This window comes from Balaenoptera physalus (genome assembly GCF_965194825.1).
Source record: "Balaenoptera physalus genome assembly, chromosome: 6".
Lineage (NCBI taxonomy): Eukaryota > Metazoa > Chordata > Mammalia > Artiodactyla > Balaenopteridae > Balaenoptera > Balaenoptera physalus.
This window is the reverse complement of record NC_138885.1, coordinates 23,425,943-23,439,868: the sequence shown is the minus strand read 5'-3', so window position 1 is coordinate 23,439,868 and position 13,926 is coordinate 23,425,943.

The following is a 13,926-nucleotide window of genomic DNA, read 5'->3' as shown; positions in this document are numbered from 1 at the left end:
AGGGAAACAGACCTACCGGCCAGTGGTGTTTTTCGGTTATAAATTAGAGTGCAATGTGCCCGGATAAACCCACAAATGTTGATGTCTCCTTGCTTTTGTTTGTTTTTAAATTTAATTTATATTTATTATTAGAGTAATATTCCATTTTGTAAGTGGACCACTTCTTCTTGGTGCATTCCTCGGTTGATGGACATTTTCATTGCTTCCACGTGCTGGCTATGGTAAATCTTGCTGGCGTACAGGTTTGCCAGCCTGTGACTTTTTGATTCTCATTTTCTCAGGTGATAGGCCAAGCAGTGGTTGTGATTGATTGACTGGTAGCTCAATGTTTCCCTTTTCAAAGCACCTACACTGTGTTTTCATTAGTGGCTCTTTACATGCCACAGCTTACAAAAGAGGGTACGCATTTCTCCACACTCCCTTCACCGTTTATTTTTTGCAGCATTTTTCCTAATGGCCCTTCTGACTGCTGTGAGCTGATAGGTTTTTGTATTATGGGTATGCATGTCATTAAATTTTTTTTAAATTCGTCATATTCCTACCCCTTTTTCTTTTCTCTTAAAAGAAAAACCCGTGAGTACAATAGAGCTCTTGAAATTGTCTGCTTCGAAGGTTGCCCTCTTGTGAAGTTTTTGGTCGATTTTTGACCCCAGAAATTTTCTGGAGGGCAAGTGTCATTTACAGAACGGCAAGTTGGTGAAAATTTAGTGACCTTTTGCAGTAGGTTCAAAGCTGCTGTTGTGGGAAACGGCCACAAGGAGGTAGCATTTCTCCATTCCCCAATCTGGGTACTAGGGCAGCAGAGCCTTTCTGGAAGTCATTGTCCTAGGTTGTAAATTAGAATGGAATTTGCCAGGAGAAGTCCCCATAAGTTTATGTCTCATTACTTCTTCTTGGTTTTTAAATTTTTTTAATCTGGGTAAAGTTTAGAATATTGTTTGTCTTTGGTGTACGCAGTCTGGTTCCTTTGTACATTATGTATGTCTATTAATGTACAGATCCTCTTCCCATGTAAAATATTACAGTGTTCCGTTGACCTCCCTTGCTATATGTTCGGTCTTTTTGATACATGTATATAATATGTATTTGTATATGTATAGTAACACTAATCTTCATTTCTCAATTTCCCCCCTCCTTTCCTTTCAGATGAGCATAGTTTGATTTCTAAGCCTGTGAGTGTCTTTCTCTTTGGAAATATGTTCATCTGTGTCAGTTATTAGATAATGCCATAAGTGATAATATAGTATATAGGTGTTTTGCTGTCCGACCTACTTCATGTTTTGTGATTATCTCCAGGCTCATCTATGGTGCCTCAAAGAGCAGTGCTTCAATGTTTTCCATGGCTAATATTCCATTGTGTACATGGACCACTTCTTCTTGGTGCATTCCTCAGTTGATGGACATTTTCGTTGCTTCCAAGTGTTGCCTATGGTAAATATTGCTGGAGTGCAGGATTGCCAGCCTGTGATTTTTGATTTTCATTTTCTCAGGTGATAGACCCAGCAGTGGGTATGATTGATTGACTGGTATGGTAGGTCAACGTTTACCTTTTCAAGGCACCTCAATTGTGCTTTCATTAGTGGCTCTTACCACATCCCCATTAGAATCGAGGGTACACATTTCTCCACAATCACGTCAGCATTTATTTTTTGCAGCATTTTTGTTGATGGCAGTTCTGACTGGTGTGAGCTGATAGGTTTTTGTAATTTGGGTTTACATGTCTGTAAAAATTCCTACAATTCATCATTTTTCCACGCCTTTTTCTTTTCTGTTAAAAGAAAAAAGAAAAAAAGTGTGAGTATAATATATCTCTTCAAATTTTCTTTTTGGAAGGTTGCACTCTGGAATTTTTTGGTCGATTTTCGACCTCAGTATTTTTTGGAGGGCCGGTGTCATTTACAGACCTGCAATTGGTGAATATTTAGTGACCTTTTGCAGTGGGTTTAAAGCTGCTCTTGTGGGAAACGGCAACCAGGATGCAGCATTTCTCCATTCCCAAATCTGGGTTACTAGGGCATCAGAGCCATTCTGGAAGTTGTTTGCCTAGGTTTTAAATTTGGATGGAATGTGCCAGGAAAACCCCCCATAAGTTTATGTCTCATTACTCCTAGTTCGTTGTTTTAATTTTTTCAACTGGGGTAATGGTAAGAATGTTGTTCGTCCAACGTGTACACACTCTGGTTCATCTACATATTGTATATAACTATTTATGTAGAGATCCTCCTTCCGTGTAAATTATTACAGAGTGTTCCATAATCCTTCCTTGCTATATGGTTGGTCTTTTTGATATATGTATATAATATGTATTTGTATACATATGGTAACGCTAATCTTCATTTATCCATTCCCCCCACCTTTCCTTTTAGATAAGCATAGTTTTTTTTTAATAAGTCTGTGATTGACTTTCTGTGTGGAAATATGTTCATTTGTGTCAGTTATTAGATAACGCCTATAAGTGATATCATAGGATATAGGACTTTTGCTTTCCGACTTACCTCATGTTCTGTGATTATCTCCAAGATCATCTATGGTGCCTCAAAGAGCAGTGTTTCATTGTTTTCCGTGGCTAGTATTCATTGTGTACATGGACCACTTCTTCTTTATCGTTTCATCTGTTGATGGACATTTTGGTTGCTTCACTGTCTTGTCTATTGTGAATCAGGCTGCAGTGCAGCTTTTGCAGCCCGGGTCTTCTTCATTCTGGTCTTCTCAGGTGAGTGGCCCATTGGTGTGCCTGCTGGATGGAATGGTACCTCAATTTTTCCTTTTAAACGCAGCTCCTTTCTGTTGTCATTATTTGCGTTTAACCCTCTTACATCTCACCAGCAGCTAGAGGGTACACAGTTCTCTAAAACCTCTTCAGCATTTATTGTTTGTAGACTTTTTGCCAATGGTCAGTCGATTGGTGTGAGTTGAAAAGTTTTTGTAGATTAGATTGCATGAGTCTAATACTTCCTGAGGCTGAGCTTTTATCCATTTTCCTTTCTTTAAAAAGAGAGTGAGTAAAACTTACGTCTTCATACTATCTTCGTGAACATTTTGCCTGTTTTGAATTCTTTTATCCATTCCCTACCTCAGCACAATTTTGAGGGCAGGTGTCCTTTACAGCCCTGTTTGCTTATGAATGGTAAGTGACTATTAGCTGTGGGTTAAAAGTTGCTCTTGCGGGAATCGGCCACAAGGCGGCAGCATTTCTCCTTTACCAAATCTGGTTACTAGGGCAACAGAGCCTTACTGGAAGTGGTGTTCTAGGTGTTAATTAGAATAGAATGTGCGAGGAAAAAGCCCTTTAAGTTTATGTCTCATTATTTCTTGTTGGTATTTTTAACTTAATTTTTATTTTTTATCACAGCAAACTTGATTACAATGTTTTGTTTGTTCTAGGTGTGCAAGATGTGGTTCTTTCACACATACACATATATCTATTCTTCTTCGGATCCTTTTCCCATGTAGGTTATGACACAATGTTGAGTAGTCTTCTCTTGGTATTGCGTAGGTCTTTGGTGATTATATATTTCACATGTGTTTGTATCTCTCTGTTAACCTCAATATGGTAATGTATCCAATCCTCACACCTGTCCATTTGGTGAACCATAAGTTTTTTTAATGAATCTATGATAGTGTTTGTGGAAATATCTTTGTTTGTATCATTTTTTAGGTAACCCCTATATGTGATATGATAGGATATGTGTCTTTCGCTTTCTCACTTACTCCAAGTTGCATGATTACTTCTAGACTCATCTATGGTGCTGCAAATGGCATTGTATCATTTTTTCAGTAGCTCACATTCCATCTGTACAGGTAGCAGTTCTTCTTTGTCCACCCATCTGTCGATGGACTTTTTGGTTACTTCCATATCTTGGCTATTGTAATACTATGCAGTGCAGATTTGCGTGCCTGTGTCCTTCCAATTCTGTCTTCTTAGTTTATAGGTCCAGGAATAGATCTGCTGGATCATACGCTAGCTCAATGTTTACCTTTTAAAGGCACCTCTGTTCTGTTCTCCTTAGTGGTTCTTTCCAGGTTATGTCCCACTTAATGTGGAGGGCATGTATTTCTTCCCAGCACCTTCAGGATTTATTCTTTGTAGTTTTTGCTGATGATTATTCTGAGTGGTGTGAGCTGATACCTCTTTGTGGTTGAATTTGCATGTGTCTCATAATGCGTTGAAATTGAGCTTTAAGACATGTCCTTTTAATTTTTCCAGCTGTGATTAGAGCTTATTTCTTCAAAGTGTTTTCTTAAAGTATGTGTCACCATTTGAAATATTTTGGCCATTATCTCCCTCAAGACATTTTGAGGGCAGGTCTCATTTACAGCCCTGCAGTACTTGTTCATATGAAGTGACATTAGCTCAGGCTTTAAACCTGCTTTTGCAGGTAACGGCCAGAGAGCGGCAGCCTTTCTACATTCCCCTTGCTGGTACTAGGGAAACAGACCTACCGGCCAGTGGTGTTCTTCGGTTATAAATTAGAGTGCAATGTGCCCGGATAAACCCACAAATGTTGATGTCTCCTTGCTTTTGTTTGTTTTTAAATTTAATTTATATTTATTATTAGAGTAATATTCCATTTTGTAAGTGGACCACTTCTTCTTGGTGCATTCCTCGGTTGATGGACATTTTCATTGCTTCCACGTGCTGGCTATGGTAAATCTTGCTGGCGTACAGGTTTGCCAGCCTGTGACTTTTTGATTCTCATTTTCTCAGGTGATAGGCCAAGCAGTGGTTGTGATTGATTGACTGGTAGCTCAATGTTTCCCTTTTCAAAGCACCTACACTGTGTTTTCATTAGTGGCTCTTTACATGCCACCCCTTACAAAAGAGGGTACGCATTTCTCCACACTCCCTTCACCATTTATTTTTTGCAGCATTTTTCCTAATGGCCATTCTGACTGCTGTGAGCTGATAGGTTTTTGTATTATGGGTATGCATGTCATTAAATTTTTTTTAATTCGTCATATTCCTACCCCTTTTTCTTTTCTCTTAAAAGAAAAACCCGTGAGTACAATAGAGCTCTTGAAATTGTCTGCTTCGAAGGTTGCCCTCTTGTGAAGTTTTTGGTCGATTTTTTTTTTTTTTTTTTTGGTCGATTTTTGACCCCAGAAATTTTCTGGAGGGCAAGTGTCATTTACAGAACGGCAAGTTGGTGAAAATTTAGTGACCTTTTGCAGTAGGTTCAAAGCTGCTGTTGTGGGAAACGGCCACAAGGAGGTAGCATTTCTCCATTCCCCAATCTGGGTACTAGGGCAGCAGAGCCTTTCTGGAAGTCATTGTCCTAGGTTGTAAATTAGAATGGAATTTGCCAGGAGAAGTCCCCATAAGTTTATGTCTCATTACTTCTTCTTGGTTTTTAAATTTTTTTAATCTGGGTAAAGTTTAGAATATTGTTTGTCTTTGGTGTACGCAGTCTGGTTCCTTTGTACATTATGTATGTCTATTAATGTACAGATCCTCTTCCCATGTAAAATATTACAGTGTTCCGTTGACCTCCCTTGCTATATGTTCGGTCTTTTTGATACATGTATATAATATGTATTTGTATATGTATAGTAACACTAATCTTCATTTCTCAATTTCCCCCCTCCTTTCCTTTCAGATGAGCATAGTTTGATTTCTAAGCCTGTGAGTGTCTTTCTCTTTGGAAATATGTTCATCTGTGTCAGTTATTAGATAATGCCATAAGTGATAATACAGTATATAGGTGTTTTGCTGTCCGACCTACTTCATGTTTTGTGATTATCTCCAGGCTCATCTATGGTGCCTCAAAGAGCAGTGCTTCAATGTTTTCCATGGGTAATATTCCATTGTGTACATGGACCACTTCTTCTTGGTGCATTCCTCTGTTGATGGACATTTTCGTTGCTTCCAAGTGTTGCCTATGGTAAATATTGCTGGAGTGCAGGATTGCCAGCCTGTGATTTTTGATTTTCATTTTCTCAGGTGATAGACCCAGCAGTGGGTATGATTGATTGACTGGTATGGTAGGTCAACGTTTACCTTTTCAAGGCACCTCAATTGTGCTTTCATTAGTGGCTCTTACCACATCCCCATTAGAATCGAGGGTACACATTTCTCCACAATCACGTCAGCATTTATTGTTTGCAGCATTTTTGTTGATGGCAGTTCTGACTGGTGTGAGCTGATAGGTTTTTGTAATTTGGGTTTACATGTCTGTAAAAATTCCTACAATTCATCATTTTTCCACGCCTTTTTCTTTTCTGTTAAAAGAAAAAAGAAAAAAAGTGTGAGTATAATATACCTCTTCAAATTTTCTTTTTGGAAGGTTGCACTCTGGAATTTTTTGGTCGATTTTCGACCTCAGTATTTTTTGGAGGGCCGGTGTCATTTACAGACCTGCAATTGGTGAATATTTAGTGACCTTTTGCAGTGGGTTTAAAGCTGCTCTTGTGGGAAACGGCCACCAGGATGCAGCATTTCTCCATTCCCAAATCTGGGTTACTAGGGCATCAGAGCCATTCTGGAAGTTGTTTGCCTAGGTTTTAAATTTGGATGGAATGTGCCAGGAAAACCCCCCATAAGTTTATGTCTCATTACTCCTAGTTCGTTGTTTTAATTTTTTCAACTGGGGTAATGGTAAGAATGTTGTTCGTCCAACGTGTACACACTCTGGTTCATCTACATATTGTATATAACTATTTATGTAGAGATCCTCTTTCCGTGTAAATTATTACAGAGTGTTCCATAATCCTTCCTTGCTATATGGTTGGTCTTTTTGATATATGTATATAATATGTATTTGTATACATATGGTAACGCTAATCTTCATTTATCCATTCCCCCCACCTTTCCTTTTAGATAAGCATAGTTTTTTTTAATAAGTCTGTGATTGACTTTCTGTGTGGAAATATGTTCATTTGTGTCAGTTATTAGATAACGCCTATAAGTGATATCATAGGATATAGGACTTTTGCTTTCCGACTTACCTCATGTTCTGTGATTATCTCCAAGATCATCTATGGTGCCTCAAAGAGCAGTGTTGCATTGTTTTCCGTGGCTAGTATTCATTGTGTACATGGACCACTTCTTCTTTATCGTTTCATCTGTTGATGGACATTTTGGTTGCTTCACTGTCTTGTCTATTGTGAATCAGGCTGCAGTGCAGCTTTTGCAGCCCGGGTCTTCTTCATTCTGGTCTTCTCAGGTGAGTGGCCCATTGGTGTGCCTGCTGGATGGAATGGTACCTCAATTTTTCCTTTTAAACGCAGCTCCTTTCTGTTGTCATTATTTGCGTTTAACCCTCTTACATCTCACCAGCAGCTAGAGGGTACACAGTTCTCTAAAACTTTTCAGCATTTATTGTTTGTAGACTTTTTGCCAATGGTCAGTCGATTGGTGTGAGTTGAAAAGTTTTTGTAGATTAGATTGCATGAGTCTAATACTTCCTGAGGCTGAGCTTTTATCCATTTTCCTTTCTTTAAAAAGAGAGTGAGTAAAACTTACGTCTTCATACTATCTTCGTGAACATTTTGCCTGTTTTGAATTCTTTTATCCATTCCCTACCTCAGCACAATTTTGAGGGCAGGTGTCCTTTACAGCCCTGTTTGCTTATGAATGGTAAGTGACTATTAGCTGTGGGTTAAAAGTTGCTCTTGCGGGAATCGGCCACAAGGCGGCAGCATTTCTCCTTTACCAAATCTGGTTACTAGGGCAACAGAGCCTTACTGGAAGTGGTGTTCTAGGTGTTAATTAGAATAGAATGTGCGAGGAAAAAGCCCTTTAAGTTTATGTCTCATTATTTCTTGTTGGTATTTTTAACTTAATTTTTATTTTTTATCACAGCAAACTTGATTACAATGTTTTGTTTGTTCTAGGTGTGCAAGATGTGGTTCTTTCACACATACACATATATCTATTCTTCTTCGGATCCTTTTCCCATGTAGGTTATGACACAATGTTGAGTAGTCTTCTCTTGGTATTGCGTAGGTCTTTGGTGATTATATATTTCACATGTGTTTGTATCTCTCTGTTAACCTCAATATGGTAATGTATCCAATCCTCACACCTGTCCATTTGGTGAACCATAAGTTTTTTTAATGAATCTATGATAGTGTTTGTGGAAATATCTTTGTTTGTATCATTTTTTAGGTAACCCCTATATGTGATATGATAGGATATGTGTCTTTCGCTTTCTCACTTACTCCAAGTTGCATGATTACTTCTAGACTCATCTATGGTGCTGCAAATGGCATTGTATCATTTTTTCAGTAGCTCACATTCCATCTGTACAGGTAGCAGTTCTTCTTTGTCCACCCATCTGTCGATGGACTTTTTGGTTACTTCCATATCTTGGCTATTGTAATACTATGCAGTGCAGATTTGCGTGCCTGTGTCCTTCCAATTCTGTCTTCTTAGTTTATAGGTCCAGGAATAGATCTGCTGGATCATACGCTAGCTCAATGTTTACCTTTTAAAGGCACCTCTGTTCTGTTCTCCTTAGTGGTTCTTTCCAGGTTATGTCCCACTTAATGTGGAGGGCATGTATTTCTTCCCAGCACCTTCAGGATTTATTCTTTGTAGTTTTTGCTGATGATTATTCTGAGTGGTGTGAGCTGATACCTCTTTGTGGTTGAATTTGCATGTGTCTCATAATGCGTTGAAATTGAGCTTTAAGACATGTCCTTTTAATTTTTCCAGCTGTGATTAGAGCTTATTTCTTCAAAGTGTTTTCTTAAAGTATGTGTCACCATTTGAAATATTTTGGCCATTATCTCCCTCAAGACATTTTGAGGGCAGGTCTCATTTACAGCCCTGCAGTACTTGTTCATATGAAGTGACATTAGCTCAGGCTTTAAACCTGCTTTTGCAGGTAACGGCCAGAGAGCGGCAGCCTTTCTACATTCCCCTTGCTGGTACTAGGGAAACAGACCTACCGGCCAGTGGTGTTCTTCGGTTATAAATTAGAGTGCAATGTGCCCGGATAAACCCACAAATGTTGATGTCTCCTTGCTTTTGTTTGTTTTTAAATTTAATTTATATTTATTATTAGAGTAATATTCCATTTTGTAAGTGGACCACTTCTTCTTGGTGCATTCCTCGGTTGATGGACATTTTCATTGCTTCCACGTGCTGGCTATGGTAAATCTTGCTGGCGTACAGGTTTGCCAGCCTGTGACTTTTTGATTCTCATTTTCTCAGGTGATAGGCCAAGCAGTGGTTGTGATTGATTGACTGGTAGCTCAATGTTTCCCTTTTCAAAGCACCTACACTGTGTTTTCATTAGTGGCTCTTTACATGCCACCCCTTACAAAAGAGGGTACGCATTTCTCCACACTCCCTTCACCATTTATTTTTTGCAGCATTTTTCCTAATGGCCATTCTGACTGCTGTGAGCTGATAGGTTTTTGTATTATGGGTATGCATGTCATTAAATTTTTTTTAATTCGTCATATTCCTACCCCTTTTTCTTTTCTCTTAAAAGAAAAACCCGTGAGTACAATAGAGCTCTTGAAATTGTCTGCTTCGAAGGTTGCCCTCTTGTGAAGTTTTTGGTCGATTTTTTTTTTTTTTTTTTGGTCGATTTTTGACCCCAGAAATTTTCTGGAGGGCAAGTGTCATTTACAGAACGGCAAGTTGGTGAAAATTTAGTGACCTTTTGCAGTAGGTTCAAAGCTGCTGTTGTGGGAAACGGCCACAAGGAGGTAGCATTTCTCCATTCCCCAATCTGGGTACTAGGGCAGCAGAGCCTTTCTGGAAGTCATTGTCCTAGGTTGTAAATTAGAATGGAATTTGCCAGGAGAAGTCCCCATAAGTTTATGTCTCATTACTTCTTCTTGGTTTTTAAATTTTTTTAATCTGGGTAAAGTTTAGAATATTGTTTGTCTTTGGTGTACGCAGTCTGGTTCCTTTGTACATTATGTATGTCTATTAATGTACAGATCCTCTTCCCATGTAAAATATTACAGTGTTCCGTTGACCTCCCTTGCTATATGTTCGGTCTTTTTGATACATGTATATAATATGTATTTGTATATGTATAGTAACACTAATCTTCATTTCTCAATTTCCCCCCTCCTTTCCTTTCAGATGAGCATAGTTTGATTTCTAAGCCTGTGAGTGTCTTTCTCTTTGGAAATATGTTCATCTGTGTCAGTTATTAGATAATGCCATAAGTGATAATACAGTATATAGGTGTTTTGCTGTCCGACCTACTTCATGTTTTGTGATTATCTCCAGGCTCATCTATGGTGCCTCAAAGAGCAGTGCTTCAATGTTTTCCATGGGTAATATTCCATTGTGTACATGGACCACTTCTTCTTGGTGCATTCCTCTGTTGATGGACATTTTCGTTGCTTCCAAGTGTTGCCTATGGTAAATATTGCTGGAGTGCAGGATTGCCAGCCTGTGATTTTTGATTTTCATTTTCTCAGGTGATAGACCCAGCAGTGGGTATGATTGATTGACTGGTATGGTAGGTCAACGTTTACCTTTTCAAGGCACCTCAATTGTGCTTTCATTAGTGGCTCTTACCACATCCCCATTAGAATCGAGGGTACACATTTCTCCACAATCACGTCAGCATTTATTGTTTGCAGCATTTTTGTTGATGGCAGTTCTGACTGGTGTGAGCTGATAGGTTTTTGTAATTTGGGTTTACATGTCTGTAAAAATTCCTACAATTCATCATTTTTCCACGCCTTTTTCTTTTCTGTTAAAAGAAAAAAGAAAAAAAGTGTGAGTATAATATACCTCTTCAAATTTTCTTTTTGGAAGGTTGCACTCTGGAATTTTTTGGTCGATTTTCGACCTCAGTATTTTTTGGAGGGCCGGTGTCATTTACAGACCTGCAATTGGTGAATATTTAGTGACCTTTTGCAGTGGGTTTAAAGCTGCTCTTGTGGGAAACGGCCACCAGGATGCAGCATTTCTCCATTCCCAAATCTGGGTTACTAGGGCATCAGAGCCATTCTGGAAGTTGTTTGCCTAGGTTTTAAATTTGGATGGAATGTGCCAGGAAAACCCCCCATAAGTTTATGTCTCATTACTCCTAGTTCGTTGTTTTAATTTTTTCAACTGGGGTAATGGTAAGAATGTTGTTCGTCCAACGTGTACACACTCTGGTTCATCTACATATTGTATATAACTATTTATGTAGAGATCCTCTTTCCGTGTAAATTATTACAGAGTGTTCCATAATCCTTCCTTGCTATATGGTTGGTCTTTTTGATATATGTATATAATATGTATTTGTATACATATGGTAACGCTAATCTTCATTTATCCATTCCCCCCACCTTTCCTTTTAGATAAGCATAGTTTTTTTTAATAAGTCTGTGATTGACTTTCTGTGTGGAAATATGTTCATTTGTGTCAGTTATTAGATAACGCCTATAAGTGATATCATAGGATATAGGACTTTTGCTTTCCGACTTACCTCATGTTCTGTGATTATCTCCAAGATCATCTATGGTGCCTCAAAGAGCAGTGTTGCATTGTTTTCCGTGGCTAGTATTCATTGTGTACATGGACCACTTCTTCTTTATCGTTTCATCTGTTGATGGACATTTTGGTTGCTTCACTGTCTTGTCTATTGTGAATCAGGCTGCAGTGCAGCTTTTGCAGCCCGGGTCTTCTTCATTCTGGTCTTCTCAGGTGAGTGGCCCATTGGTGTGCCTGCTGGATGGAATGGTACCTCAATTTTTCCTTTTAAACGCAGCTCCTTTCTGTTGTCATTATTTGCGTTTAACCCTCTTACATCTCACCAGCAGCTAGAGGGTACACAGTTCTCTAAAACTTTTCAGCATTTATTGTTTGTAGACTTTTTGCCAATGGTCAGTCGATTGGTGTGAGTTGAAAAGTTTTTGTAGATTAGATTGCATGAGTCTAATACTTCCTGAGGCTGAGCTTTTATCCATTTTCCTTTCTTTAAAAAGAGAGTGAGTAAAACTTACGTCTTCATACTATCTTCGTGAACATTTTGCCTGTTTTGAATTCTTTTATCCATTCCCTACCTCAGCACAATTTTGAGGGCAGGTGTCCTTTACAGCCCTGTTTGCTTATGAATGGTAAGTGACTATTAGCTGTGGGTTAAAAGTTGCTCTTGCGGGAATCGGCCACAAGGCGGCAGCATTTCTCCTTTACCAAATCTGGTTACTAGGGCAACAGAGCCTTACTGGAAGTGGTGTTCTAGGTGTTAATTAGAATAGAATGTGCGAGGAAAAAGCCCTTTAAGTTTATGTCTCATTATTTCTTGTTGGTATTTTTAACTTAATTTTTATTTTTTATCACAGCAAACTTGATTACAATGTTTTGTTTGTTCTAGGTGTGCAAGATGTGGTTCTTTCACACATATACATATATCTATTCTTCTTCGGATCCTTTTCCCATGTAGGTTATGACACAATGTTGAGTAGTCTTCTCTTGGTATTGCGTAGGTCTTTGGTGATTATATATTTCACATGTGTTTGTATCTCTCTGTTAACCTCAATATGGTAATGTATCCAATCCTCACACCTGTCCATTTGGTGAACCATAAGTTTTTTTAATGAATCTATGATAGTGTTTGTGGAAATATCTTTGTTTGTATCATTTTTTAGGTAACCCCTATATGTGATATGATAGGATATGTGTCTTTCGCTTTCTCACTTACTCCAAGTTGCATGATTACTTCTAGACTCATCTATGGTGCTGCAAATGGCATTGTATCATTTTTTCAGTAGCTCATATTCCATCTGTACAGGTAGCAGTTCTTCTTTGTCCACCCATCTGTCGGTGGACTTTTTGGTTACTTCCATATCTTGGCTATTGTAATACTATGCAATGCAGATTTGCGTGCCTGTGTCCTTCCAATTCTGTCTTCTTAGTTTATAGGTCCAGGAATAGGTCTGCTGGATCATATGCTAGCTCAATGTTTACCTTTTAAAGGCACCTCTGTTCTGTTCTCCTTAGTGGTTCTTTCCAGGTTATGTCCCACTTAATGTGGAGGGCATGTATTTCTTCCCAGCACCTTCAGGATTTATTCTTTGTAGTTTTTGCTGATGATTATTCTGAGTGGTGTGAGCTGATACCTCTTTGTGGTTGAATTTGCATGTGTCTCATAATGCGTTGAAATTGAGCTTTAAGACATGTCCTTTTAATTTTTCCAGCTGTGATTAGAGCTTATTTCTTCAAAGTGTTTTCTTAAAGTATGTGTCACCATTTGAAATATTTTGGCCATTATCTCCCTCAAGACATTTTGAGGGCAGGTTTCATTTACAGCCCTGCAGTACTTGTTCATATGAAGTGACATTAGCTCAGGCTTTAAACCTGCTTTTGCAGGTAACGGCCAGAGAGCGGCAGCCTTTCTACATTCCCCTTGCTGGTACTAGGGAAACAGACCTACCGGCCAGTGGTGTTCTTCGGTTATAAATTAGAGTGCAATGTGCCCGGATAAACCCACAAATGTTGATGTCTCCTTGCTTTTGTTTGTTTTTAAATTTAATTTATATTTATTATTAGAGTAATATTCCATTTTGTAAGTGGACCACTTCTTCTTGGTGCATTCCTCGGTTGATGGACATTTTCATTGCTTCCACGTGCTGGTTATGGTAAATCTTGCTGGCGTACAGGTTTGCCAGCCTGTGACTTTTTGATTCTCATTTTCTCAGGTGATAGGCCAAGCAGTGGTTGTGATTGATTGACTGGTAGCTCAATGTTTCCCTTTTCAAAGCACCTACACTGTGTTTTCATTAGTGGCTCTTTACGTGCCACCCCTTACAAAAGAGGGTACGCATTTCTCCACACTCCCTTCACCATTTATTTTTTGCAGCATTTTTCCTAATGGCCATTCTGACTGCTGTGAGCTGATAGGTTTTTGTATTATGGGTATGCATGTCATTAAATTTTTTTTAATTCGTCATATTCCTACCCCTTTTTCTTTTCTCTTAAAAGAAAAACCCGTGAATACAATATAGCTCTTGAAATTGTCT